The following is a 13,408-nucleotide window of genomic DNA, read 5'->3' as shown; positions in this document are numbered from 1 at the left end:
CGTAACACAATCAAAATCTTTTTTTCTTTGCTGAATTTGTTGTTAAGCATCTTGGCTGCCCTGGTTTAGGTTTGGGGAGCCGGGTGCCTCTAATCAACTGAATCTGAAACATTAGCATTAGGTGACAATGGCCTGGATGGCAGCCTGGCTAAGGCAGCCTGGTCCCTGACAGCTGTCGGCTTGCCTCTAACACTGACTCACCACTGGGACAACCTTCACGTCAGGGCGCCTCACCTGTGCCAGCTCAGAGGCGAGTTCCTGCTCATTCTGCAGGTTGGCACCCTTGCCCAGCACTTAACCGGAGTCCGAGGAGCCGGCCAGTGCCCACTGCAAAGTCTTTTCCCTCTTTCCCGGTTTCTTCTCCCAAATTCAATCAACCTGCAACCCAGGGAAGCTCCAACCCGTACAAGAGGAGAATGCGCCCAGCTCCAGGAAGACCATATCCTGCCCTTTCAAAGACTCTGGAAACTGGGCCAGCGCCCCCCGAACCAGCTGTCCTACCTGCGCTCCTGACACCGCGTTTGCACCGCTGTGCCCCCTGCAAACCTCTCAGCCGGCTCGCGGTCGGGGGGAGGGGAGCCCCTGGAACGCGCAGGCAGGGTGGAGGGGCGGACACCCCCTCCAGGGAGCCCTTCTTCCCTGCCCCTACACCTCGTCCGTCTGCCACCCAAACTTAAAAGCCAACACACAGGCACGGCTTGGCAGATGTCGTTCCCACCCCGGGCCCAGGCACCCCGTCCCCAGCATGCCCCTCCAGGAGTCCGAGGGTGCCCCCAAGCCTGAGGAACCGGCTCCATCCCAAAGCCACCGGGGGCTGGGGACACCCTGTCCACCCCCGAGCAGGCACTGCACCGGCCCCATTCCGCCGCCGCCCCGCACGCGCGCACCCTGCGGGAGCCCCGCGGCCCGACCCCCACGAGTCCTCCCACGGCCCCGGAGATGCCCGTCCTGTCGCCCCCCGCAGGCGCCCCCCGGACAGCCCCGCGCCGCCCCGCCCGCAGCAGCGAGGCGCGCCCTCCCTCCGCGGGCCGCGGGGCCCCTCTCACCGCGGCGGGCGCCGGCCGGCCGGCCGGGCGGACCGGGAGCGAGCGGGCGCCGGCGGGCTCCGCGCTGCGGCCACTGCGCCGGCTCGAGAGCCGGGCCTCCAGACGCGCCGGCCGCGCGAGCTGTCAGTCAGCCGGCCGGGCCCGCCCCCACGGCCGCGTCTGCGCAGGCGCGAGGCCGGCCCCGGCGGTGTCACGTGACGGGGCGGTGCCGCTGCTTGCATCCCGCGCTCCTGAGGGGCTCGGCTCCAGTCCGGGTAGCGACCCTCACCGGGCGGCCTGGTTTTTTCCCCGGTCACCGGATCCTGGTCCCGGAGACCTCTCGCGGATCGGTGTTACGGAAGGTCTGCGAACCCCGTTTCCAAGGATCAGCTCAAAACTAGGGTGGTCTCCCGGGCCGGGAGAGTTGGGTGGGGCAGGCCATTCTGCCAGCACGTGGCGGGGGGCGACTTGGGGATTTTAGTGGTGGGGGGTCAGGGGGAGCCGGGACCTGCGGCCTGGGTCTGGTTGCTTACCCGCCCTGAGTGTCCCTACTCTAAGACAGGATGCCATTTGTCATTTCCCGCCCGCCTACTCCAGAGTTACGGTGAAGTCAGGACAGTGATGAACAGGCTTTTATAATAAGCCAGGTGAGGAGGCATGGTACAGAAGGGCAAGGTGAGGCCGATTTACCTTCTGAAAGGGGGCATCTTAAAGGCTGATGGGTTCCACTTCGACGACTCCAGAAGTTCTAGCCCAGTCTACATCTTTACAGCAAATACAATAAACACAACTTTTCGGGCCATTGTGTTCCTTTCACATCTCTTCAATTTAAAAAAATGGTAAAACATAGATTTGTCCCCTATAGAAGCTATTTAGTTGTAGAGGAAGGAAGTATAGAAACAGAAAATGACCTCCCGCCCCTATAATTTGGGGTTATGTCAGTCTTCCTTCCAGCGTCTAGTAGAACAGGGAATCTGATTCTGGCGTGTGGGCTGATACCTCACAGGAGCCAAAGACGTTTCCACAGCTACACGGCAGAGCTGTAGGGCTCCTTCTAGTGGTTGCTTCTATGAAATAATGAAGCCCTGTCTTTAAATAAATGCGGTGGTATCTGAAATATTCAGGAAAACCGAAAAGTGTGAGTGTATTCAGCGTCAGATTCCATTTGGGGGAAATACCATTTCTCCTCAAGAGATTCATATGGACTCTCTCTCTCTCTCTCATACAAGGTCTTCTGACCTTGCCAGAAGGTAGGAGAGAGGCAGATGACATGGCCATTTTTAAAAAAGGGAAGAAAGTAAGTTCTGCAAACCACAGACCAGTGAACTTGACGTTGGGCCTGGGAAATATTCAGACAGGTTATTCACAAAGAATATTTGTGCTCCTGAGAAGAGGAAGCACAAGTGACAAAGACCAAGTCACGCTAGGTTAGCCTGACTTCTGCTGTGATACATATAGTCTGGCAAACCAAGGAAATAGGGTAGAGACCGTGTGTCTAGACCTGGAAGGCGTATTTGCCAGGACTCTCTCAGTTATAAGTGAAGGAACTCAACGCAAACGGGGCTTTTAGAATATATCGCTCACACAACTGAGAAGTCCTGGGGTTGGCTCGGTAGGATCCAGGGTGCAAATGAGGTCATGAGAATTTGGTCTCTCTCCCATTAGACTGCCTCCCTGAGCTAGCTGCCTTCTCAGATGAGTGCTTTTTATAGGGTGGTCTCCAGCAGCAGCAGCCTTATATTCTCTCAATTTAGCAGCTCCGGTGGAAAAAAGGATTCTTCCTTTCAGTATTTCCAGCAGAAGTCGCAGGATTTGGTCTGAATGGCCAACATCGCTCATGTGTTCATCCCCTTGAACCAAGCTCTGAGGCCAAGTTCTTGGGAAAACTGGATTGGCCACATCTGGACAGGAGTGAGGATCAGCCCCGCCCAGCTACCTGTGTGGAGAGCAAGGGAAGGGTGGGTCCCTACAGGAAACTGAGGTGCTCTTGCCAGAAGGGGGATAGATTTCTGGGCTGCCTGGGAAAGCAACAGATATCCAGGACAAAGCATTTGCTGAGCTATCTCATGATACTATATGAATGGCATGAAGAAAAGGTGGGGAAAATAGTAAATTTATTGGATGGCTGGATCAATATTCAAAAGCACTTTGATTAGAGGATGAATCCCAAAAACAATTATACAAGCTAAAGCCGGTGATGCGACAGCCTCAGTTCTGTGTTCTCGTCCACAATGCCTATTTCCCCTGCAGCTTTGTAACATATTGCCACAAACATAGCAGCTTAAAACAACACAAATTTATTGTCTTACAGTTCTGGGGTCAAATCCTAAAATCGAGGTGTCCGCAGGGCTGCCTCCCTTCTGGAGGCTCTGGGGGAGGAATAATTTGCCTTTTGCAGCTTCTGGAGGCCGCCTGCATTCCTTGGCCCGAGGCCCCTTCCTCCATCTTCAAAGGCAAACTCTATCTGGAATGGTTCTCAGCTCTTCTTTGTCCTTCAAGACACTGACATGTGCTAAGAGTACAGGCCAGCAGTTTTGCAGAAGTCTCTGTCTGGACTTTTCTGATTGCGCCCTTAAAGAGCCAGGGGACGCATCTCTGGCAGCAGTGTCGCCGAACTGGTGTGCGTCCTGCTCAACGCGTCGCCTTAGAAGGCACAGACATCCGTTTGTCTCGTTATTGGTGATGCTGTGTTTGACCACTGGTTGAGCTGGTGATATATTTCTCCAATATAAAGGTGCTGTTTTCCCTTTGTAAGTAATCTGTGGGGAAGATACTTGGAGACTATCTAAATATCCTATTTTCCAGTGAACTTTGGCCCAGTGGTTTAGCATCCATTAATGATGTTATGGTGGTTGCAAAATGCTGAGTGTTCTAATTCGATTGCTCCATTAAGATTTATTAATTTCCCTGCGTCTATCCTTGCCCTTCCCCAGTCTGTTCTCCTCAAAGCAGCTGGAGTGACCTTTGAAAACCACAAATGTGATAAAATCCTCTAGTGGCTTCCCACTGACCCTCAGATGTGGCCAGAATCCCTCATCTGTTTGTTAGGAGCCTGCACAACCCGGTCCCCTCTGAGCTCTCCAGGCTGGTCTCAAGCCACTCCCCGCTTGCCTTCCACACACTGGCCCCCATGCTGCTTTCCACCGTAGGGCCTCCCCATTTGCCCCCTTTTGCTTATCAAATACCCACATGTCTTTCACATATCACATCCTCAAGGAAGCCTTCCACACGACCCCCGGACCAGGCCGGATGCCTGGGCATACTCGCTCACCACACAACGTCCTTTTCCTCTATAGGAACACGCCAGTTTTAACTGTGCACTTATTTATTTGTTCAGTTAGTCTCTGAGCTCCATAGCAGGCAGGAACTTGGTCTGGTTTGGCTCGCTCGTGGGTCTGCGGCACCTAGCACGGTGCCAGGCACAGAGTGGATGATTAACTACTTGTGGAATGAACCAGTGTGAGCTTAAGACAAGATCTGGGGACGGGGGCGAGGAGGACAGGAAGAGGACTGAGTTATTGGAGTGAGAGCACCAATGGGCACGACTTGCTTCCAGGTGACTTGGTGGGTGGGGTCCTGGCAGCAGGAGCAGGGGAGCGAGGTGACAGCGGGCCCTCGGGGCTTGGTGTAGAGCTGCGCTGGGCTGGAGCTTGGCCTCTGCTCCTTGGAGGGGCAGAGTGGTGCAGGATGAAGAGCAGGGCCTTCAGAGCCACACAGACGAGGTCTGCAGGCCAGCTGTGCTCCACTTCCTCTCGGCCATCACTGAACTCTGAGCCTCAGTTTCCTCACTGTACAAAGGGATCGGGGATGTGAGGTTGAAGTGAGTGTACAAGGCAGTATGACAGCAGCAAAGACGAAGAAAGATCTGGGTCTGAATGCTGGCTTTCCCTTCCTGGCTCTGTGACCTTGAGCACACTGCTTAACCTCACTGGGCCCATTTCTTCATCTATGAAAGGACCAAGCATAGCACGTTCGTTCATTCATTCATTCTGTGCATATTTATTGAGTGCGACAGGCACTGGGGAGACAATAGTGGAGAAAACCAACAACCTCCTGTCTTTCGCGAGGCTTGCATCCTGGTGAGGGATAGACCAGGGGTATCAAAGTGAAAGATGTAGGGCGTCAGCTGAGTGGTGACAAGGGGTGAAGCTGGGAAGGGGAAGCGAAACGTCACAGGAATGGGAGGGAGGGGGAAATTTTAGAAAGAGCTCTGGGGAGGAAGATGCCTTTTGAGTCAAGTGCTGAAGGGCATGAGAGAGGGAGCTTGGGACATCCAGGGAACAGAGAGTGCCAAGCCCCAAGGCTGACACTCAGGAAGTGCTCCATACATGTCCACCAGCCACAAGCCCTCCCCCCGGGCACAGGCCTGGGCCCCAGCAGGCTCTACCCACAGCCAGAGGTGTGGTGGCCCAATGAAAAGGGGTTCAGAGACACATCACACCACTCTGCGTTCTTTCAACATCCTGGGCCTTGTCCAAACCCATAGGTTGTGGACTTTTGGCCTTCTGGCTTCCCTACTCTGGCTGTTGCATTCAACACCAAACTCAGTGGAAAAAGTAAGAAACAACCCCAATACCCTTCCGGAACAAACCTCTGCTTTTCCACTGTACGACCTTTGGAAGTCTCCCTCTCTTTCTCTCCCACTGTTTACTCTAAGAGAGCACACAGATCATACCTGTTCACAGCTGGGTGAATTTTTACCGAGCGGGCACCCACACAAGCAGCACCCAGATCAAAACATAGAGTCTTACTAGCACCCTAGCACCCTTCAGTGGGTACCAAGGCCCCGCCCTGTCTTCACGCACCAAAGACCGATTTTGCTTGTTTTTGAACCTTTTATTAATAGAATCATATAGTACATACTGTTCTTTTGTGTCTTGCTTCTTTTACTCAACGTCATATTTGTGAGACTGACTTCTATTGTGTGTGTGGTCTGTGCTTGCATTCTGTACAGTGTTTCATTGTGTGAATATAGCGCAATTTATTTATTCATTGTGTTGTTCATGGATATTTAGCTTGTTTGCAGTTTGGGGTTACTGTGGACAGTGCCGTGCGGACATCCCAGGACAAGTCTTTCAGCGAACACGGGTACCTGCACGCTCAGCTCCAGCGGGTGCTCCTGACGGCTGTCTGAGGCGGCTGAACAATGACGTTCCCAGCCGCAGTGGCTGGCAGTCAGTCCACTCACTCCGTATGCTTGCGGACACTTGGTGTGTTTTCCTGTGAGCCATTCTGCTGGGTGCGTAAATAGTATTTCACTGTGGTTTAAGTTTGCATTTCCCGATGACTAATGAAAATGAGCAATTTCTCGTGTTTTGGATGGTCTCTTTTGTGAAGTCCCCGTGCAAGTGTTTTGCCAATTGTTCTATTGGGTTGTCCCATTTAATTACATTTTTATGTATTTAAAAATGAACACATGGTTAAAAAATTAACAAGTTACAGACCTACTTCTTGTATATTTCTCCAGGGATATTCTATGTACATATAAACATATATACCCCCTACTCTTCTTTTTTACACAAATACACACAGTTTTACACAACGGACTTACTATACCTCAAAGACCATCCATATGCATTCATAAACATCTGCCTCATTCTTTTTACAACTGCACAGCACAGTATTCTGTCTCTGTATTCAACATACTTGATTTAATATACTGACGGGCATCTAGGGTGACGCCAGGTTTTTGCTTCTACGAACATGTGACTTTAAATACTCAGGTGCACATGCTTTGGTGCACATGGGTGGGTCTGTCTGCAGGACAAATACCTAAGAGTGGAAGTGCTGGGCCAAAGGGTATGTACACTCCAACTGTGTGATTCATATCGCTAGCTTGCTCTGCAAAGAGATGAACAAATTGACAATTGCACCAACTTGGTCTGCCTGGCCGGCAGAGGATTACTAAGCTTTTATCTTCACCCATCCACCAGATGAAAAATGGTATCTGCTTCTACTTTAAATTTGGTTCATTCCTTTTACTTTGAAAGAGGCTGAGCACCTTTTCACATATTTGAATAGAAGCTCCACCTTAAAAGGGCTGGTTCCTGGGACGAGAGGTTAGCTGGAAACCGACTCCTGAGAGGTAGACAGAATTGACCCTGGAGATGTGATGTTCCCATCCCTGAAAGGGCCGCCAGTGTTAGGTTTTCTGCTCCCATGGCCTCAGTGAAATCAGGGAGAGGCAAAAAGCTCTGTGTTCAACCACAGTCTTAAAACAGGAAGAAACCTTAGAAATCAAATCTAACCTCATATTTTAGAGATAAAAAAAAAAAAGCTGAGGCTTGCAGAAGACCACATTTCAGTTGTGTTGAGAAAGAGATGAAAATCCTTGATAAGAGTTGAACTATTTTTGTCAACTGCTGCCATCCCTGTTAAATATTTCAACAAATGATTTTATGGTGCTATTTCCTTCAGCAAAGGTACAATTTGATAGTTACAACAAACAAGCTATCCTGGTAACCCAGGACACAGGCAACACGACAAGTGTGGAGATGGAAGAGAATTATGGGGTGAGGATGCCTCCACTCTTCTTTTTTGGTGAAAGACTTTGAAATGGGTCAAAAAGATTTTTGGGTGTCTTCAGTGAACAACTAGGTGTTTCTTGCACACCCTTCTGGGTTTTCTAGTTGTAGAGGATCTTTTCTTTAAGCTATTTATAACTCCACAGGGTGTAAAGAATTGATAGCAATGCAAGTGATTCTTGCCCATGGATACCAGACATACAACTGAACCTTGTCTGGGGGAGTTCAGTTGACTTCCCTCCCCTACTGTGGAAGAAGCCAGTTTAGCATCTATTAAGCAAGTTCATCCCAGCATTCCTGGCTGCCTACACATGTGTCTGCCTTTTGCATTCATCTCTGAACCATTTGTATCACCTTACATACATCCTGATTAATTAGTGAGTTAAATTAAATCTTTGACATGTTTACAGTTGTATGAGTCATGATTTAACCTTTTTAAAAAAAAAAAAAAAAAGATAGTCGTTTATCATTGCTCATAGCAAATATATCTCAAGCAGAGCAGTGACTTGTAGTCTTGGTGTTATCCAAAGATAACCATCCTTTCTTTCAGCCTCTGCAAAAAGAGCTGACCGCTGACTGAGGGCCTCCCTTGCTCTTCTCCCTTGTGGAAACAAACACACCAGGAGATAGGGAGCTCAGTGAGGGCTGGCTGCATGCATAGCACCACTGTGCATACAGAGGTACAAGACATAACATTTTTAACTTTTAAAGCTGGAAGTTGATGATTAATGCACCCCTACTTCCAAAAGTTTAGCTGGATAAGAATTTCCGGGAGCAAGAACTGTAAATAGTGAGAAGGTGGCTTGGAGACGGTTAGGCTCTGAAAGATCCCTTAGCTGCAATTACTGTTTCGTTGCTGACAACAATCTAGTGAGAACTTACCAGTTTAACTGAGCACCTACTTCCCAGCCCTGCGGATACTGTCCCAAATTTTAGAGGAAATCCAAGGAAATAAAAAACATGTGTCTACCTTCGAAAAACTTAGGGCTTAGCATCTGGAAGGAGCCTCTGGGCTGCTCTGGCGTCCAGGTCCCTCAGAGGGGACCAGAGGCTCAGCGGACCCCAGGAATCGGGCCTCCGATCCCCGTCCAGCGCGCCTCCCCTTTTCCCCACGTGCTTTCTGGCTCAGTCGTTTCCACTCCCGCTCCTCCACCTCCCCATTTTCGGAGGCGTCCTTGCGGCACACCGTACAGGCCATACCTAGAGCTGGCTCTGAGACGCCGCTCTGGGCACTGGGCATCTCGGCGGGGACCCGGGGCAGAGCATGTTAGCCGAACGGCGCGGATTGGACCTTGCGGCAGCCCGTAGCCCCCCATCCTTTCTCTTCCGGATCTCCGTTTGGATGGCTCCCTTTATTTTAGCGAGGCGAGCTTGCGACTAAGAGCTGCCTTTCTTAAGCAGCTCTCAGTCTTTACTAGTCTCTGTCCCAGAGCGATCCTGGGTACCCAGTCCCAGCAAATCGCCTCAAACCCCGCTCTCTGCGACCAGGAAAGGCGCAGCCGGAACTGCGCAAGCGCGGCGCCGCTGACCTCGCGGGGTTCAGTTCCGGGGGTCGCACCGCCCAGCTCTCCAGGCAGGGTGCTGGGCTTCGGTGTCTTCTGGGCAGCCGCCTCCCTCTGACCTGCCCGGCGGGAACCACCCGAGCCGAGCCGCGGGGCCCGCTCCGGCCCGGCCATGAGCGCGGCCGCATGATGCATCCCTGCCCCGGCCGCTGCAGTCGCCGCCGCCGCCGCTGCAGGCCGGGAGGAGCCGCAGCGCCGGGCGACCCCGCCCGGGCCTCGGGTGAGTGCGGCGGGCCGGGCCGGGCCGGCTGCTCACGCCCGAGGCTCCGGGCCACTCCCGGCCCCCGTCCGCCCTTCCCTCGGCCCTGCTCCCTCTTCTCCACCCCGCCGCGCATCTGCGACCTTCCGGAGTTCCTGGGGGGCACCTCTGTGCCTGCGCTCGACTTCCTTTCCAGGGGTCTCCTTGTCTCTCCTTAGTTGATCTCTCCGGACAGGGCCCGGATTGCAGCCCCAGCTTTTTGTCTGACCTTGGGCGTGACAGTCAGCTCTCCGGGCCACGGTTTTCTCCCCTAATAACTAATAACGGGGTTGTTGTTAGGGCCAGAAGAGAGAGTGGCTATAAACCCGTCTGTTTATAGGCAGCTATTAGAATGGACTGTCTCGAACGTCGCACGTGGCTTCTCGAATGCTCCTGTTCTTCCCTCCCTTTTAAGTTTTTAACTTTTCTCTTTTATTCTTTGCCCGTGATCCTCGTTGTCTTCCCTTCCCCCTGTCAGTGATCTTTGAGGGGTTGCCCGATAGGGCATATGGAACAACCAGGTCAGCCTTCAGGGCAAAGTCTGCATCTTTTCTTGCTGCAGCCAGGGCTCATCTCTCCTGAGGAGTGGTTGCTGCTGGAACTAAGACTCTTTGCCCTGTCAGATGGGCACACTTTGTCACCTTGTGGGTGACCAGTTTATTATGGTAGTTGCATGGAATGTAAGAAGAACTGTTGACCCAGCCGCCTTGCAGCTACTTTTGCTGTCCAGCTTGTGTACAGTGCTGTGCAAATCGATGCTACAGTGTCACGTTTGCAGTCTGCTTACTGTGCATCGTTAATGCACATATATTTGTCTATTTTACTGTTCCTATCTCAGATAGTCTAGAAATCTAGGTCAGTATATATTCTTTTCTAAACTCTTCACCTCACATCTGATGAATTTAATCTTTTTGAGGTTGTTGTACAACGTGTACTCACCTAAAGTCACCTTTTAAAAGGTCACGTTGTTAAATTTGCTTGTTAGGAAGTCTTAACTTGGTTAAAGTGAAAGATTCTTGGGATACCTGAAAGCTGCAATGAAACACAAGTGTTAGATTGCACTTCTTGAACATTCTGGAAAATTGAAGGGTAGTGTCATTGGCGTTATTTGGATTGTGTGCTTTCGGGAGTTAGACTGGTAGGTTCACATGAGTTTTGAGTTGAGAGATGGAAGGGAAGAAGAAGATCTCAACAGGTAACCTAAAGAATTCACAAAACGACAACTGGAACTCTATGCAGGTGTCTCACATCAAGGCAAAGTGGGTAAAAATGTAACAGGAGGATTCTGTTACCAGTGACTCAGGTCCTGCCTCGGATGACAGTGAGTGAATTGGAACTTTGCAGCCATGCTGACGGATGCACTGTAAAGGCAGAAATCCTCTTCTAGAAAGGACAAGTATTCGCATGAATGGAGTGGCCTTCTCAGTGTGAGGGAAAGTGCTAAAAGGAACTTTATATAAGAACAATCAAAAGTGTGAACCTACGTTTACATTCTTACTGAAACTATTACCTGCACGCTTGGACTCTTTGATGCTATAAATAATATAATCTTTGTTAATTTGAAGAAATGGGACTAGAAATAAGTTTGCCTACGAAGTTAATGTTTGGGATGAATTGAGAAGTAGTTTCCTGATGATTCCAGAACTTCCCTACTCCAGTCCACGCTGAACAGCTCTGCAAGATCATTTCCTTGAAGCAGCTGTTTGGGGATATGTTTCTTAAAAGCAGTGTTTTAATTATAAAACTACTGCCTGCTTGTTTTGTAAAAAAAAAAGTCGAACACTTTTTGAGAGCGGAGTGTAATGTATGAAGTCTAAACGCTCATTCTCGCTCCCTCTTGTCCCCAAAGCCAGTTGTCCAGGGTCCGTGTTAACAACCTGGTGTCTGAGCCGTCAATTGTAGCCGCTGAGAAGAGTTCAGGCCACCTGCCAGGTTAGTCACCTGCAAAGTTTAGAGGGAACAGTCCACACAAGATCACCCTCGCTTCTGACACCAGCTGCAAGTTTGGGGGTTCCCAAAGCCACCGTCAGCTTCCATTATGATTTAGAAGGACTCACAGAACTCACTGGAAGCTCTTGTACTCACAATCATGGTTTCTTACAGGGAAAGGATACGAATTAAGCTCAGCCAGGCGAAGAGGCTCATAGGACAGTCCATGGAACCGCCAAACATGGAGCTTCTGTTGTGCTCACCCCAAGGAGCCAGCGTGCGTTTCTTTCCTGGCATTGATATGAAACAGTATGCACAGGGTATTGCCACCCAGGGGCGCTCACCCGAGCCTTGTGTTCAGTCTTTATTGGGGTTCCATTACATAGCTGTGATTGATTGATTGATTGACTGATTGCCCACATGGTTAATCCCGGTGTCCAGGTCAGCTGATGCTGTGTGATCCAAAGCCCCGCCCTCAGTTGCATTGTTGGTCTTTCTGATGTGGCCAGCCCCCACCCTAAATCAGATTGTCCTCTAGGACAAAGGCCAGACCTCCTTTTGGGCAAGGTTAAATTCTTTACTACACAGCATTCTTCCTTCTTTCCTGGTCCCTTCCTTCAAAATAGACTTTTTTTGCTTTACCGTTGACAAATGACTCTGCCTTCTGGATCATGGAGCAGACAAAGGCCACTCAGAGTCTTCTCCCCTGTGATTCTTTTCTGACTACACTGTCTCTGAATAGCCTCAGCCTTTTTCTTCCTCTGCCGCTCAGGAAGAGCTCGTCCTCCTTCCCAGTGTTCACTCATGTCTGCACCCGGTCTGCCTGCTATGGGGCAGTCACTCAGTCCTTTACTCTCACTGGCTTCCTCGCCCCATCTACAAACATGCTCTTGTCTTGCTTCCTACTTCATTCTAGTCTTGAAAAACCTTCAGTGGAATCCTATTAATTGTCTAATAAAATCCAGACTCCTTAGGGGGCCGAGATAAGGCCTTAGATTGGTCTAGCACCTTACACTTTTGAAAACACCCGTGTTATCCCACAGCGCCTCGAGTGCAGGGCGCTTGGCCGGTGTTTGCTCAGTGAGTGATTTGGCTGGGCGGACAGAGAAAGCCTGCTCCTGGGAGGAAACAGCAGGAGCAAATGCGCAGCGGTGTGGAGGGCATGGTCGGGGACCAGAGCGAGCCTTGTGTGGAGGAGAGTGGTGAGGACGGAGCCTGCAAAGGCGGGGAGAGCCAGCTTCAGTGGGGCCTTGAACGCCATGGTCCCGAGGTTTGGGACCTGATGGATTCTGTGACCTGTGCTGTGATTTTGGCTGTAACTGCTGGAGCCTGGCACCCCTTGAGGTTCAGATCCTGCAGAGGTGCAGGCCAGGGGCGAGGGTGCCCACACTCGGGTTGTGGGGAAGGTGAAAGCTGTGAGCAGGCAGGTCATGGGCAGGTGGGAGTGGGGAGGAGGAGCTGTGTCTCTGGAGGTGAGAAGGTGCTGATAAATCCTGGTCGCAGGAGGAGTGTGGTCAGTAAATGGAAGAGAGGCTGGCTCTGCGTTCCGCTGGTGGTTTGGTCCGTTCTGGGAAAGGGCGCAGTTCTTTTCAGCACCCAGTAAGCAGGGGGCAATCTGGGTCAAGAAACTTCCAGTTTCTCTTGAGACAGACAGGCTTTTACAGTATCATTTCTCTGTTGAAATGTTTTGAATTCTTAGAGTTCCTTATTTCCCAAATTCAGTTTATTCGTTACAGAATGCGTTTTCTAAAACCACATGCTCTAGAAGGCTTTGTGTTTTAATGGATGAACATGGGCTTTGGAGTCAAAACAGTCAAGGCCTCACCCTTTCTTTCCTGGCTGTGAACTTGGGCAGGTTCCTTCAGCTCCAAGGCCCCATTTCCTTGCCTCTAAAATGAGCCACTGATAGCGCCTAGCTTTTAAGGGGTGGCTGGAGCGAGTGTACTAATGCGTATAAAGCTCTTGACACACAGGAGATTGTCGGGAATCGGCCTTTCCTTTCTCCTTCTCATAGTTACATTGTCGTTAGCTTGCAGCTGAGAGCTAAGTGTGTTATTGGCATGTCACCTGTTCGTAGTGTTTCCGATGTGGGTGAGTCTTGATGTTAAAAAGTTCATTTCGTATTAAAGA

The 13,408-nt window shown here is 50.8% G+C and overlaps 2 protein-coding genes and 1 long non-coding RNA gene across 7 annotated transcripts in view; 1 reads left to right on the top strand and 2 right to left on the bottom strand.

The window, feature by feature from the left end:
* The window catches only part of KIAA0513, a 55,553-nt gene extending 54,344 nt beyond the window's left edge, over positions 1–1,209 (bottom strand). For both annotated transcript variants that reach the window (XM_023637431.2, XM_023637432.2), the window contains exon 1: positions 1,047–1,209. The gene's annotated coding sequence lies outside the window, so the exon portion shown is untranslated. The remainder of the gene's footprint in view (positions 1–1,046) is intronic.
* Positions 1,210–5,846: 4,637 nt separating this feature from the next.
* LOC111772809 (uncharacterized) lies at positions 5,847–8,885 on the bottom strand. Its single transcript, XR_002806872.2, has 2 exons — positions 8,750–8,885; positions 5,847–8,150 (listed from the first exon to the last, which is right to left on the bottom strand). It is a non-coding gene; the product is annotated as an uncharacterized lncRNA (long non-coding RNA).
* The window catches only part of ZDHHC7 (zinc finger DHHC-type palmitoyltransferase 7), a 27,761-nt gene continuing 23,033 nt past the window's right edge, over positions 8,681–13,408 (top strand). For 2 of the 4 annotated variants that reach the window (XM_070262121.1, XM_070262124.1), the window contains exon 1: positions 11,452–11,555. The gene's annotated coding sequence lies outside the window, so the exon portion shown is untranslated. Of the gene's footprint in view, positions 9,332–11,451; positions 11,556–13,408 lie in introns of those variants that run through there. The other 2 variants (XM_005608468.4, XM_023637429.2) reach the window with 2 other exon arrangements.

The sequence above is a fragment of the Equus caballus genome, chromosome 3, assembly GCF_041296265.1.
Source record: "Equus caballus isolate H_3958 breed thoroughbred chromosome 3, TB-T2T, whole genome shotgun sequence".
NCBI lineage: Eukaryota > Metazoa > Chordata > Mammalia > Perissodactyla > Equidae > Equus > Equus caballus.
Note: the sequence above shows the minus strand (reverse complement) of the source record. Positions and strands in the feature narration are given on the sequence as shown.